The sequence below is a fragment of the Chiloscyllium plagiosum genome, unplaced genomic scaffold, assembly GCF_037043375.1.
Source record: "Chiloscyllium plagiosum isolate Xiang-an unplaced genomic scaffold, Cpla_swu_hap1 HiC_scaffold_51, whole genome shotgun sequence".
Classification (NCBI taxonomy): domain Eukaryota; kingdom Metazoa; phylum Chordata; class Chondrichthyes; order Orectolobiformes; family Hemiscylliidae; genus Chiloscyllium; species Chiloscyllium plagiosum.
Window position 1 is genome coordinate 18,036,652 of NW_028270189.1, and position 14,926 is coordinate 18,051,577.

At 45.1% G+C, this 14,926-nt stretch overlaps 1 protein-coding gene across 1 annotated transcript in view; it reads right to left on the bottom strand.

Annotated features, from left to right (window-relative positions):
* Nucleotides 1-2,245: 2,245 nt before the first annotated feature.
* LOC148135036 (uncharacterized) overlaps nt 2,246-14,926 on the bottom strand; it is a 49,120-nt gene continuing 36,439 nt past the window's right edge. The window contains exons 6-7 of the mRNA XM_087985240.1: nt 3,635-3,737; nt 2,246-3,075 (exon numbers count right to left, since the gene is read on the bottom strand). The gene's annotated coding sequence lies outside the window, so the exon portion shown is untranslated. The remainder of the gene's footprint in view (nt 3,076-3,634; nt 3,738-14,926) is intronic.

The following is a 14,926-nucleotide window of genomic DNA, read 5'->3' on the forward strand; positions in this document are numbered from 1 at the left end:
GGAGAGTGAACCTTTGGGTCCTGTGACCGGTCAGGTGACCAGCTGCAGCTGACCTTTCTGCCTTTTCTGTAACACTCTCTGGAACAGGTTCCAGTGCAAGGGGAATGAGACTGTCAATAACAACTGAGAGAAACAGGAGGACGTGCTCAATCAGAATAAAACACATTTTGGTCTTTCACTTTTAATTCAACTGCAAAAATATTCATTATCATTTCAGAAATAAGATAATAGGCCAGAAATCAACTCTTCATATCATTGGGTCTGGGAGACTGTGTTAATTCTGACCTGGTCCAGCCTACATGTGAATCCAGACATTGAATAACATGATTGACTCTGAACGATCTCTTGGGCAGTTAGAATGGATGACAAATGCTGCCCCAGCAAGTGATGCCATGATCCCATGAACAAACAAAACAAATCCAATCGCTGTGGTTAGTTGTGAACTCGCCGGTGTTATTGGAAATGGACGAATGGGAAGGTTTATGGGGTAAAGGGAGAAGAATGCATTCAGTGAGGTGATCCTTTGGAGAGCTGATAAGCCAATCAGCCTCCTTTCATACAGTAACAATTCAGTGAATATTTCATTCTGAGCCATCTAAGGAAATATCAGGGCAGGGTTTGTAAAGAGGTCAGATTGAATGAGTGTCTCGGTGAACAGAAGTGAGACACAGGTACAGAGAGGTTTTGGGATGGATTAAATTATATTTTATACATTTGCATAGTCATCAACATTACAGCAGTTAAAACTGGGGGTTATTTATGCAGCTAAAGGGGAAACTGGGTAAATATACCGTAATTAGTGCTTACTTTATTCCAGGCACACCAGCCTAGGAGCACATCCTTCCTGTATCTATCCTCTCGAGCTCTTGAAGATTTTTCTTCCTTTGAAGTGTTTCATGTTTAGATACTCCAGAGAAGACAGCTTCAAGCTCCTCAATCTCTCCTGCCAGTGCAATGCTGCTGTTAGAATTCAACTCACTGGTGCATGTTACTGGCTGCTTCATGGACTGGAACTGGCAATTGAGACTGAAAGGTTACTGTATAAAATACCTTCAATGGTATTGCCAGACGAGAGTGGTTTTAGGGAAATGACCTTGACTTACGGGCATTGAGTGTCAGAGCACTTCCTGTTGTGGGGCATCCTGTTTAGATACAATCTATTGATAACTATTAGAACTGACTTGCAGTGGCTCCGTCAAAGTGGTCAGAGCATTATGGCTGTCATCGAAGCTGGTAACAAACTTCCCATGGATTAAAAATCGCAAATGATAGAGTAGGTACGAGGTCTGATGGCACTGTTGGAGTATTGATGTTGTTAATCACATTAACTCGGCTGGAGTTGACTGAATTTATATTGTCTCTTTCTGAATCTCAGGATGTCTCTCTAGGCAGTAAGTCTCCACAAATCGCAATGTGACAATGCGCAGGGATCATCTGTTTTGATTTAAATTGTGACTGTAGCACTGCTGCTTCACAGGACCAGGTACAAGGTTGGAGTCCAGCCTTGGCCAACAGCCTGTGTGGAGTTTGCACATTCACCTATGATTGTGTGGGCCCCCTCCAGGTGCTCTGGTTTCCTCCCACAGTTTAAAAATTTGTGGGTTAGGTGGATCAGTTGTGCGAAATTGTCCACAGTGTCCAGGTATGTGCAGACTTGGTGGATCAGCCATGGGAAATGCAGTGTTACAAGGATGGAGTGCTCCAGGTGGGATGCTCTTTGGATAGTTGGTGGGGTTTGATGGGCAAATGCTCTCCTCCACACTGTTGGGATTCTATTCTATGATTGAGGATAAAACAGGGCGTTCTTAGAGAAGGAGCATGTGGTATGTTTCAATGCTCTCGATGCCTTTAGATCGAGGTTGGCATCGCAGGGGATACCGTGCTTTATCTCCACTGCTGCCCCCTCACCCCTAACTCTACTTTGATTTAGTCCCTTCCCATTCTGTCATTTGAAATGGTTTGCTTTGCCCGTAATGGGCTTTGTTTGTAAATATTCAATTGGTTACACGGGTGGTTTACTGCAGGTGATTATATATTAACAAAACCCAAAATGGCGTAATGATGAACGTGGGAAGGTTGCTCAGCTCTGTGTGATAACACGTCTGGGTCGGAGAAATGGTGGGGGGGGGGGGGGGAAAGAACACTTCACAGCTCACAGAAGGAGAACTGAAAAGCAGTGAAATCAAACAAAGGTTCAGACAGGGAGGGAATATTTCCCTGGAGTTTGAGTAACTGGAAAGAGATGGTGTCCGGGAATAGACAGGATTTTGTTTTACAAGGCATTTGAAATTTTTAAAAACTGTTATATTCAGATAGTTTCATTTCTTTTCTTTTAGTTTTATTTATTGTGGAATAAATAGCTACAATATTTTAAAACCAACTTCACAAATGTTAAATAAAATCCATCAAACCGTCCTTCACTGAAAACTGATGTGGAAGTGCAATCTCCTGGAGAATCCCTGCCCACTTCTTCCTACCTGGGCTCCAAGGCTATATATACATACCTGGGAGATAGCAGCAGGAGGCCATTCGGTCTTTCAATCCTGCTCCACCATTCAAGGGAAAACAGCTAACCATGCAGCTCAATCTCCTGTTCCTGCTGTGTTCCAATCCCCTTTCATGACTTTACCTTGAAGAACTATATCTAAGTCCTCCTTTGGCTTCACCACCTTTTGTTCCAGTGGCGTTGCGGTGTTACTGTGTGGGTATAGGCAGGGGTATTGTGATGGTGCTGCCTCCTGGAGGATGCACTCAGCGTCCCTCATCATCCTGCAGTAACACCAACTGGGTTTCAGCAACTAGAGATAGAAACCATTTCCAGGATATGGGCATCACTGGCTCAGCCAGCATTTATTCCCCATCTCTAGTTACCCTTCAGAAGATGGTAGTGAGCTGCTGTCTTGAACCATTCACAGTCCATTTGGTGATGATAGACCGACAATGCTGGGAGGGAGAGTGTTGAAGGATTTTGGCCGAGTGATTCTCTATCTTTGGTTCTTCAAATGCTGGTTAACTTAATCACAATCTGTATATGATTTTGAGATTTCAGTCTGCAAATCTTCACCATCTAGCACCCTGTATAAAGGAATATGTACAGATTAGAAATTCAGAGCAGACAATTCTAGTTTCTCTGGAATATCTTTTTCCCCCTTTCTTCCCTCAAAGCTGTAACCCTCCAGCCCACTTACTCTCTCCCACCATTCTGACTCTGCTGCCCCCTAATGTACCCCTAATGTACATTCTCATGGAGTTACTGATAAACAGATCTATGCCACCACTTCCCGTCCCTGGTTAGACGCTGCACCCTTTCTGGGTTCACTTCCTTTCCCTTCAGTTGCTGCAAGTCAATAATGTAACAGCAGAATGAAACAAAAGGAAACAGACAGGGAGGTGGCAGATCCTGGACAGTAGAGGAACCTTCAGTCTGGGAGAATGGGTCAGATTCTTCTTTGTTTCTCATTTGTAGATTCCAGTGTTATGACAAGTTGGGAATGGAACTTGGTTCCATGTGGGTGTGGTGACACTTTGACCCTCCAACAGATCAATACTATAAGCAAATACGTTCCTCGTCCAGCCAATCACAGTGTGAAATCCTTTCCACTAGTTCCCCCAAAGCACATGCTCCAAAACTCACCCACATTCTGTACTTGTGCAGTGCCGGGTTTCCCCACAGACGTGTGGTCCCTGCCTCGGAATTTGGGAGTTGCAGTCCTCATGCAGCCACTGGATCCCTGTCTCTGGAACGTGAATGAAAAGTGTGGGGTGGAGGATGTTGTGTATTGGATCCCCATTCAGACACACGGGACATGTGGGCTGTCACTGGGATTTACTAAGACATCCGCTTAGACAACCTGATTTCTGATGTAAGGAACATATATTCAGCCAATTGGGGGCTAGGGAGGTTAATAAGGGGCAGCAGGTTTTAAGCAGAGGTGGCTCAGTGGCTAGCACTGCTGTCTCACAGCATCAGAGACCTTAGGCGACTGTGGGGAGATTACACATTCTCCCCATGTTTGCATGGTTTCATGCAGTTCTCCAGTTTCCTCACACAGTCCAAAGATGTGCAGGTTAGGTGGATTGCCCATGCTAAATTGCTGATAGTGTCCATGCATATGCCGGTCAGACAATTAGCCATGGGAAATGCAATGTTACAGGGAATGAGTGGGTCTGAACGGGATGCACATCATAGGGTTGGTGTGGACTCGATGGATGAATACCCTGTTTCTGCTCTATAGGGACTCTATTCTATTCTCATGAGGAAGAATGTACTTATCTCGATGTGTTGTGAATCTGTGGAATTCCCTACTCAAAATGCGGTGGATGCCAGGACAATGAGCCAATGTAATGAAGAGATACAGATGTTCAATTTGCAATGGGTTGAAGGGTGAGAAAGAGCTGGCAGGAAAATCCAGCTGAGACCGATGTGAGCTCAATGATCACCTTTTTAAATGGTGGGGCTGGTTCTCCTGTGCCCAGTGCGTCTCTTCCTACGGTAATAACTGGAAAGCTGAATCCAAAACTCACCACTTTCACCAAAGGAGATTTTCGGAAAATGACATAGTCAGATGGATTAGCGTTCCAAACTTAGATAGTGAGGAAGTGTGTAGGAGATAATGATTTTGCAATTTTAAACTGAGGGGAGACAGTGATTTATGGTTTTTGATTGTGTAGTACATTCACACCGCCCAGAATACGTTGTTGTGAATATCTATCCTGTACTTTATTACAAAGCCAAGGTCACTGACAATGAAAACCAAAACACCCAGGTAACATCGTCTCACCTCGTAATCTGATAAAAGACTTCTGAGAAGTCTGGTTGAACTTAGAACACAGATGAAAAGCTGGAAGATTAGATCCACTCCCAAGATCCTGCGCTTTTTAAACAAAAGGAGACTACAATAGGATGAGGCAGAAGTTGGCTAATGTAGACTGGAAACAAAGACTTTACGGTGGGAAAGTTGACAGACTGCGGGAATATCAAAGCAATTTTTCAAACTGCTCAGCAAAAGTATATATCAGGGAAAAGGAAGGACTGTAGGAAAAGGAATAATCTGCCATGGGTGGCTGAGGAAATAAGAGAGTCTATCAAACTGAAATAGAATGCATACAAATTGCCAAAGACCAAGGAGATTAGAAAAAGTTTAAAGATCAACAGAAAGCGAGATGGGATTGGGGGAGAAAAGTGATGAGTAGCTATCCCCAGGGACAGAATAGCAGTTTACACTGTTAGAGGGGAACCTATTGTGTGAGGAACATATGGCCTCTGTAATTGTTGAAGCACTTAACTGTTACCACAGAGATAATCCTGATCAAGTTAAAAATCACAGCACTCTCCAAAAGCTTGTACTTCCAAATAAACCTGTTGGACGAAAACCTGGTGATGTGTGGTTTTTAACTTTGTCCAACCCACCACCGGCTCCTCCACATCAGAATCCTGATAGACAGCCCCATTGAAACTGAAGCGCCTGTCAGATACTTGAGGGAGCCAAAGGGGCATGGGGGGAGGGGTGTGTGGTTTAACCACAAAGTGCTGAACTGAACTCGACTTTCAAACTGCCGTTGCCATGGAGATAATACTGAGATACAGTTTCTATTCAAAGTCCCAAACCACAAAGGTATAAGAATGGGAGCGGCACATCGGACAGGTGGGGAGTTACCTGATGCTGCCTGGAGGTGTTCTACATGTACACTATCCAGGTAACTGCCATGTTTCATCAATAAAGACTCAAAGAATAGCTCTCAGAGTTCTGTGCCTAGCTATTCCTATCCAGCAGGGTTCAGGAATATGAGGACACAGCAGTCAGTCTTCACAGTGGAGGATACGAAGAACATGCCAGTAATTGATAAGGAGACTGAGGAAGGTGAGGACCTAGAAACAACAGTTATCATGAAAGAGTTAGAGCTGGGCAAGCTAATGGAGCTAAAGGTAGACAAGTCTCTTTGCCCTGATGGAATATATCCCAAGATACCAACAGAGTTAGGGGGAGAAATAGCAAATTGACATAGTCATAGAATCCTACATCAGAGACAGGCCCTTTGGCCCAAACTGGCCCATGCCAATCAGAATGTCCATCCATGCTAACCCCATTACCATGCACTTGGCTCATCTGATTCTGAAACTTTCCTATCCATGTATTTGTCCAAATGCCCTTTAGATGTTGTTAACAGACCCACCTCAACCGCTTCCACTGGCAGTTCATTCCATATACATACCACCCTCTGTGTAGAACAGTTGCCCCTCAGGTTCCCTTTTATTCTTTCTCCTCTAACCTTAAACTGATACCCTCCAGTCCTGAATTCCCTGGGAAAAAGACTGAGTGCATTCATATTACCCATGCCTCTCATGATCTTATACACTTCTTTAATATATTACCCCTCGGTTTCCTCTGCTCTAAACAAAAAAGTCCTCGCTTGTCTAACCTCTCCCTGTAACTCAGACCCCTGAGACCTGGCATCATCCTTGTAAATTTCTTCTGCACCTTTCCAGTTTCATAACTGGAACCTACACTGCACTCATCACATTTCCCGTGTTACCCCACGGGGCACTGGAACCGACGTGACAACACCAATGAATTACAATCCATGATCGACAATTCACTCCGTTACAACAATTCCATTTTCACAGCTTCTTCCATGATGCAGGAATCCTTTTGTCTTTCTGGTTTCATGGTAAATTGCCCTCATACAAAACCAATCTGGGGCTTAACTGTTCCTGGGAAATGTGCCATGATTTTTTAGACTTTCAAAAACCAAATGAAATCTCTCTCTACAGTCATCACACTAACACGGACTTTGCTGTCTCAGTACTTTTTCCAGCCGCACTGACATTTGAGATATTCGTCCACGGGCAGAATGCACACCTTTCGTTCCAGATGAAAAGGCCAATGATATCCAGATCGGCACGGATCAAGTAACTATCAAAACTGAACATGAAATTCAATTTGAATTTCTCAACTGCAAATCCCCCCTTTCAGTACTCTACAACAGAGAAAACAAAGTGCTGGAGATCCTCAGCAGGTCTGGCAGCATCTGAAATGGTGACAGATGCAGAAAACATTGCAGCCTGGAAGAAGTGTTCAGATGATTACACCAGGCACGTGCGCTTGATGACCAATATGGAGAAGATGGGGGCATTGTGTTCAACAGTTTTATACCAGAGACTCTGACCCCATTTTATTCTGTGTTTCTCTGAGATTCCCTCTTTTCAGAAGCAGGCAGGAGTGGGAAGCAGTGGAGAATGTAAATGATGTGTGACCTTCCTAGTGAGAGGATTCGAGTACCGGAGCAGGGATCCCTTTCTCGAAGGGCCTTGGCGAGACCACACCTGGAGTACTGCGTGTACCTTTGTTCCCCTTTCCCAAGGAAGACTCTCCTGGTTACTGAGAGAGAGTAAAGGAGGGGCACCAGCCTGAGTCCTGGGATGTGTAGATAGTTAAGGGCTGCAGATGCTGGAAGTCAGAGTTTATACAATGTTGATCTGGGGACGTGCAGCAGGTCAGACAGCATCAGAGGGGCAGGAACGTTGATGTTTTGGGTCAGGACAGTTTGTCAGTCCGAATGAATAGTCCTGACCCAAAACATCAATTTTCCTGCCCCATCGTATCCATGCTGGTCATCAAACGCCTATTTATTCTAGTCCCACGTTCTGGCACTCCATGTAACATCTTGGTGTGATCATCTAAACACTTCTTCCAGGCTGCAATGTTTCCTGCATCTGTCACCATTTCAGATGCTGACAGACTTGCTTAGGATGTCCAGCAATTTATGTTCTTATTGCAGATTTCCACCATTTTGCTGAAGCACATAGACATGTATACAGCTCCATATTTTGTTGACTCACATTTCTGAGATGGCAGGACTGATGGCTGAAGAGGGACTCAATCCTCGTTTAATCCTCCTTTTCTTTGGCTTTCTGAGCTGCTGACTACATCACTAATATTCTACCTCCCATTCCCTGACCTGAATCTGACCCATCTAAGCCGACACTTTAGTTCCCAACCCCCTGCCAGACTAGTTAAAACCTCACCAATGGAACTGCAAAAGCCCCCATCAGATTTGTCTCAGCTCTGCTCAGGGGTAACCGGTCAGGCTGGTATAGGACCCACCCAGAAACAGTCCCAGTGCCTGAAGAATCTAAACCTTTCTCTGGTACACCATTTCCCCAGCCACACATCCAGCTGATCTACCCTCTTATTCCTGCTCTCAGTAGCACATGGCACTGGGAGTAAGTCTGACCTTATTACATTTCAGGATCTACATTTTAATGCATCTCTGCTCTCCCTATATCTAGCTTTCAGGCCCTCATCCCCCTGTTTAGCGATGTCGTTGGCATCTGTGTGTTCCACCACCATGGGCTGTTTAACTTCCAGCTCCAGAAAGTCCTGCAGCCGCTCCATGATATTGCGGATCCTAGCTTTATGGAGGTAACATACCATCCTGGATTCATGTCTATGGTCACAGCAGTGCCCGCCCTAACCCTGAGCATTGAATCCCCTGTCACGAGAGCCGTGTTTCCTCTCTTTCCTCCCGCTCTTTGCAGCGGAGCTCTCTGTGGTGGCATGACCCTAGCTGGTGCTGATTTCCCGAGAAGCCACCCCACCCATTCCCACCCTTACAGAATCCCAAGCGGGATACAGTATCTCTATGAGAAGGGGATGACCACTGGGCACCCCTGCACCCCATTTCTGAGCCTTTTCCTTGATCTGATGGTCACCCATTCCCTTTCTGCCTGTGTAGCCCTCACCTGCAGTGTGACTAACTCACTAAACATGCTGTCCATAACATTCTCAGATTCTCCACAGTGAGTCCACTCACAGCTCCAGGTCTGAAAAGCAGGTTCCCAGTAACTGCAGATGAACACACTTGCAGCACACATAGCCGTCAGGCACACTGGAAGCGTCCCTTATTTCCCACATTGTACAAGAGGACCACACCACGGGTCTGAGGTGCCATATCACAACATCTCTCTACATTTATCTCGTTACTCCCATTAAGAAAATTTAAATGAGTGCGCAACCTTCCTTCACTTCAAACATGCACATTATAATAAAAAAAAAACTTTACTTCAGCAGATATGTCATACTTTAAAAACTTAAATACTCAGCAGGTATCACTGAGAAATTGACTGTTCCCATTGGGACCACGCGAATTACTGAATGGCCTGAACTAAACTTGAGTTTCAGCTTCACCTTCTCCCAGTCTCACCTCACTCTGTTTACACCCAACTCCAAAACACTCTCATTGAGCCAAGCAGCACTCTCAGTGCAGCCTTGTCATTTTCAATGTCTGCTCACACCGACACTGCCCTCAGCCTCCTGTACTGTTCTAATGCATCTCAATGGGAGCTCAGGAACAGCATCTCATCTTTCAGTTCAGCCCTTTGCAACCCCAGAGTCAACATGGACTTCAGCAGTTTCTGGATGAACAGACAGTTGTCAGAATCTGGAATGTTCCACCTGAAATGGTGCTGGAATTTGAGTCCACAAGGAAATTCAATGAGAAGCTTGCAGGGAATTGGAAGTAGAGGGTTTACAGGTTAACATCATGAAATGGGTGACTGGGACTAAATCTGGCATTTGGATAAATCTGTGCTCTCTCTCAGGCCAATACCTCCTTCCACAGCTGCAGGACCAAGAATTGAACACATACCCAAAGGGTGATCTGACCATGAACTTGAACATCTTTCTGCTTTTTGCTTGACAAAACTATTGGTGATATTTTCTCAGACTGAACAAACCTTTCTCGTTCCACAGTTAAATGCCAATGATATTCAGATCGTGATTATTCCGTGGACTGTAGAAACTTGTTTTTGAGATCCCAGTCTCAATTATTCTCAATTAATATCCTATAAAATGAATTCGCAAAACAAAGCTCACAATCAGTGCAAGACGAATAGTGAGGGCGAACACTTCTCTTGGTATGTGTTTGATGTATAAACACTCCTCTTGAAATCACCCCACCCCCCCAAAAAAGAGGACATGTGCATGCGCCTTGCTGTACCTTACCCCAAATAAAGATGGCGGCCATAACCCAGGACCTCTCACTGCCTGAGGCCCACAGCTGTTTTCCTCTTTGCTGCAAATGTGGGACCAAGATTTTCTAATTCAGATTAACAACCTGCACAGAGTATGACTAAACCCTCCCAGTCTACACTGATACATCTCATCCGGTTTCTGCTGCCACTCTCCCCTTTCCACCTCCTGCAAACACCAAGGGTCATCACGGGTTCTGTGACCCTTCATCAGAACCGAAAACAGCTGGGAAAAGTAGAATCCCTATAGCGTGGAAACAGGCTCTTCGGCCCAACAATTACACATCCACCCTCCGAAGTTCATTTCACCCAGATCCATTCCCCTCCCTATTACTCTCCATTTCCCCGGACTAATGCACATCCACGAACACTACGGGAAATTTAGCTGGGCCAATTCACTGAACCTGCACATCTTTGGACTACAGGAGATAGGGGTAAAGAGTAAATAATAGGTGGGGACAGAGTGCAAAGAGAGACAGGAACATTTGTAAAGACAAAGGAGTGAATAACGATCTGGTGGGACGGTGGAAAGCTGTTAGTGGAGGAGACAGGAACCTGGTAGCATCTGAGTGGCAGTGGTGGAAATGGTGACTGATGAGTTACATTGTGGCTGCAAAAAGGCCACACTTTAACGCAAGCTGGAAGAACAACACCTCATCTCCCAGTCGGGGACCCTGCAATCCTCTGGCTTCAACATCAAATTCAATAATTTTAGGTCTGAACTCTCCCACGTCCTAGTGTCTTTGCCCCCTACCCCACATACCAGGCCTTGTTATTACATAGCCTGCCATTACACACTACCAATGTTTAGCCACTAACAGTCCCCATAAACAGCTATTCACCCTCCCCTCCCCCCCCCCCCCAAGCCAAATCGTTATCCACTCCTTTGTCCAACTGCTCCTATCTCTCTCTTTGGACTCTATCCCCCCCTATCATTTACTCCTTAACCACTACCTTCTGCATAAAAACCAACATTTTTTCCGAGTAGCACTAGTTCCTGAGGATGGATCACCGAATCCAAAATGCAAACCGATTTCTCTTCACAGATGCTGCCAGATCTGCTGAGCTTTTCCAGTACTTTCAGTTGTTGTGTGTGATTTACAGCCTCCGCAGTTCTTTTGGTTCTAATTTCCCCGGAGTATCTAATTCAGGTCCAGCAGACTGAAACAGTGTTTATCAACCCTCCCAGTCCACACTAACTCCATCTCTCTCCCAGTATCTGCTGTCTCTCCCACTCCTTCACATTCAGTCCCCCCTCACAGTGACACTGCGCCTGCAAAGCTGATGGTCATGTGTTGGCCTGCTGGACCCACCCCTCATTCACTCCCATTGGCTGGAGGATCACGCCAACTCTCCTATTGGTCTGAAGCTGTGTCAATCAGCCAGGCCCCATTGTGACCTGAGTGGTGGGATCCTCCCAGGTGCATCAGAGGCTGAGGGGTGACCTCATAGAGGTTTATAAAATCAGGAGGGGCATGGGTAGGATAAATAGACAAGGTCGTTTCCCTGGGGTGGGGGAGTCCAGAATGAGAGGGCATAGGTTTAACATGAGAGGGGGAGAATTTAAAATGGATCAGAGGGGCAATTGTTTTTCCCACTGAGTTTGGTGCGTGTATGGAATCTTCTGTCGGGAAGTGGAGGATGTTGCTACAATTATACAAATTTGGCATCTGGATGGGTATATGAATAGGATAGAGTGATATGTGCCAAGTGTTGGCAAATGGGTCTAGATTAGGTTGGGATATCTGGTTGGCATGGACTTGTTTAACCAAAGGGTTTATTTTCATGCTGTACATCTCTACGGCTGTGCCCTGTGATGAGCTTCATCATTCACAGTGAATTGGGCAGTATCACAGAGCACAGGGGCTGGAGGCTATTCCGCCCATTGGGGCTGTACTCTCTCCCTCTGGAGATAGTGCCAGTCAGTCCCAACTCAACTTCCATTTGGACATAGCCCTCCAAATCCTTCCTTAAAAAAGTTAAATTTCAAATTTGTTTTGACAATAGCTACTGAATCTGCATCCAGCTGTCTTTCAAACTGTTCCAGATGCTCAGAATTTAGTGAGTAAAATAATCTTCACATTTTTAATCTGCATTATTTGCCAGTTACCTGAAAGTAGTTGCTAAAAATTGTGACGTTAAAAATTTCTCACTCTGTCTCTCTATAAATGAAATGCCCTGGAAACAAATCAACTCCTGGTCGAAATCACAGCTTAACCTTCTCAGCTCCAAGGAGAATTGTCTGACCTTCTGCTAACTCTCCATAAAAGAGAAACCTATCTTAATTTTAATTTATTAGTGCCATAGAGATGTACAGCACAGAAACAGACCCTTCAGTCCAACTTGTCCAGGCCAACCAGATATCCTAAATTAATCTTGTCCCATATGCCAGCACTTGGCCCATAACCTTCTAAACCTTTCCCAATCACATATCCAATGAGATGTGTTTTAAATGTTGTAACTATACCAGCCTCCACACTTTCTCTGGCAGCTTATTCCATACACGTATCACGTTCAGCTTGAAACTTTGCCCCTAATATCCCTTTTCAATCTTTTCCCTCACACCTGTGCTTTCTAGTTTTGGACTCACCTAAACAGGAATAAGACCCTGGCTGTTTACCCTATCCATGCCCCTCACGATTTTATCAACCTCTATGGTCACCCCTCAGCATCCGATTCTCCAGTGAAAACAGCCTCAGCCTATTCAGCCTCTCCCTATAGCTCAATCCCTCAACCCTGGAAACATATTTTCTGAATCCTTTCAAGTTTCACAATATCATTCCGATAGTGGGGAGACCAGGACTGAAAGCTGATTCAGTCACTTCTGGAATTCTATGTCCTGTACAGCCGCAAAATGACGTCACAACTCCTGTACTCAATGCACTGACCGATAAAGGCAAGAATACTAAACACCTTCTTCACTACCCTGCCTATCTATGATTCCACTTTCAAGGAACGATGAACCTGCACTCCAAGATCTCTTAGTTCAGCAACACTGCCCAGGACCTTCCCATTAAGTGTAGAAGTCCGGCTCTGATTTGCTTTTCCAAAATGCAGAACCTCACATTTATCAAAATTAAACTTCATCTGCCACTCCTCAGCCCATTTGATCGGAGTCTCATTGTACTCTGAGGTAACTTTACTGTCCACTGCACCTCAAATTTTGGTGTCTATTGTAAACCTACTAACCATAGCTCCTATATTCACATGGAAATCATTGATATAAATGACAAAAAGCAGTGGACCCAGCACCCAGCCTGACAGCATTTTGCTCACCACAGGCTTCCAGTCCTAAAAGCACCCTTCACCAAGACACTGACTGCTCAGCAAGGTTAGAGCTCATGGAATACAGGGAGAACTAGCCAATTGGGATCCAGAACTCGCTCAAAGGCAGAAGACAGAGGGTGGTGGTGGAGGGTTGATTTTCAGACTGGAGGCCTGTGACCAGTGGAGTGCCACAAGGGTCGGTGCTGGATCCACTACTTTTCGTCATTTATATGAATGACTTGGATGTGAACATAGCAGGCATAGTTAGTGAGATGACACCAAAGTTGGAGGTGTAGTGGACAGTGAAAACAATTACCTCAGAGTACAACGGGATCTTGATCAGATGAGTGAATGGGCTGAGGAGTGGCATTTGGGGAAATCAAATCTTAGCAGGACTTATACACTTAATGGTAAGGTCCTGAGGAGTGTTACTGAACAAAGAGACCTTGGAGTGCAGGTTCATAGCTCCTTGAAAGTGGAGCCGCAGGTAGATAGGATAGTGAAGGCGGCATATGGTTAGAACATTAAGTACAGGAGTTGGGAGGTCATGTTGTGGCTGTACAGGGCATTGGTGAGGTCACTATTGGAATATTGCGTACAAACCTGGTCTCCTTCCTATTGGAAGGATGTTGTGAAACTTGAAAGGGTTCAGAAAAGATTTACAAGAACGTTACCAGGATTGGAGGATTTGATCTCAGCTGGGGGTTGAATAGATTTTGAATAGACTGGGGCTATTTTCCCTGGAGCGTCCGAAGCTGAGAGGTGAGCTTATAGAGGTATATAAAATCATGAGGGGCATGGATAGGATAAATAGACAAAGTCTCTTCCCTGGGGTGGTGGATCCCAGCACTAGAGGGCATAGGTTTAGGGTGAGAGGGGAAAGACTTTAAAGAGACTTGTAGGGCAACGTTTTCACAGAGGGTGGTATGTGTATGGAATGAGCTGCCAGAGGAAGTGGTGGAGGTTGGACGAATGCAACATTTATAAGGCATCTTGATGGGTATATGAATAGGAAGGATATGGGCCGGGTGCAAGCAGGTGGGACTACATTGCGTTGGGATATCTGGTCAGCATGTACTGGTTGGACCGAAGGGTCTCTGCTTCTGTGTTGTACATCTATGACTCTTTGATGTTCCAGTCAATTTTGTATCCAAATAGCTAGTTCCGCCTGTATTCTATGGTGTTGAACTTGCTAACCAGTCTGTTATGTGGAACCTTGTGTCTTTCTCAAGTCCAAGTTAATGACTTCCATGCACAAAGCCATGCTGACTATCCCTAATCTTTTCTTGCCTTTCCAATGACATGTAAATTCTGTCCCTGAGAATCCCTTCCAACAACTTGCCTGCCACTGACTTCAGGCTCACTGGTCTATAGTTCCCTGGCTTTTCCTTACTACCTTTCTCAAATAATGATTTGGAGATGCCAGTGTTGGACTGGGGTGTACAAAGTTAGAAATCACACAACACCAGGTTATAGTCCAACCGGTTTAATTGGAAGCACACTTCCAATTAAACCTGTTTGACTATAACCTGGTGTGTGATTTTTAACTTTCTCAAATAATGGCACCCATCTTCCAGCACCCTGTCTGTGGCAATCGATGATACAAATATCTCAGCGAGGGGCCCAGCA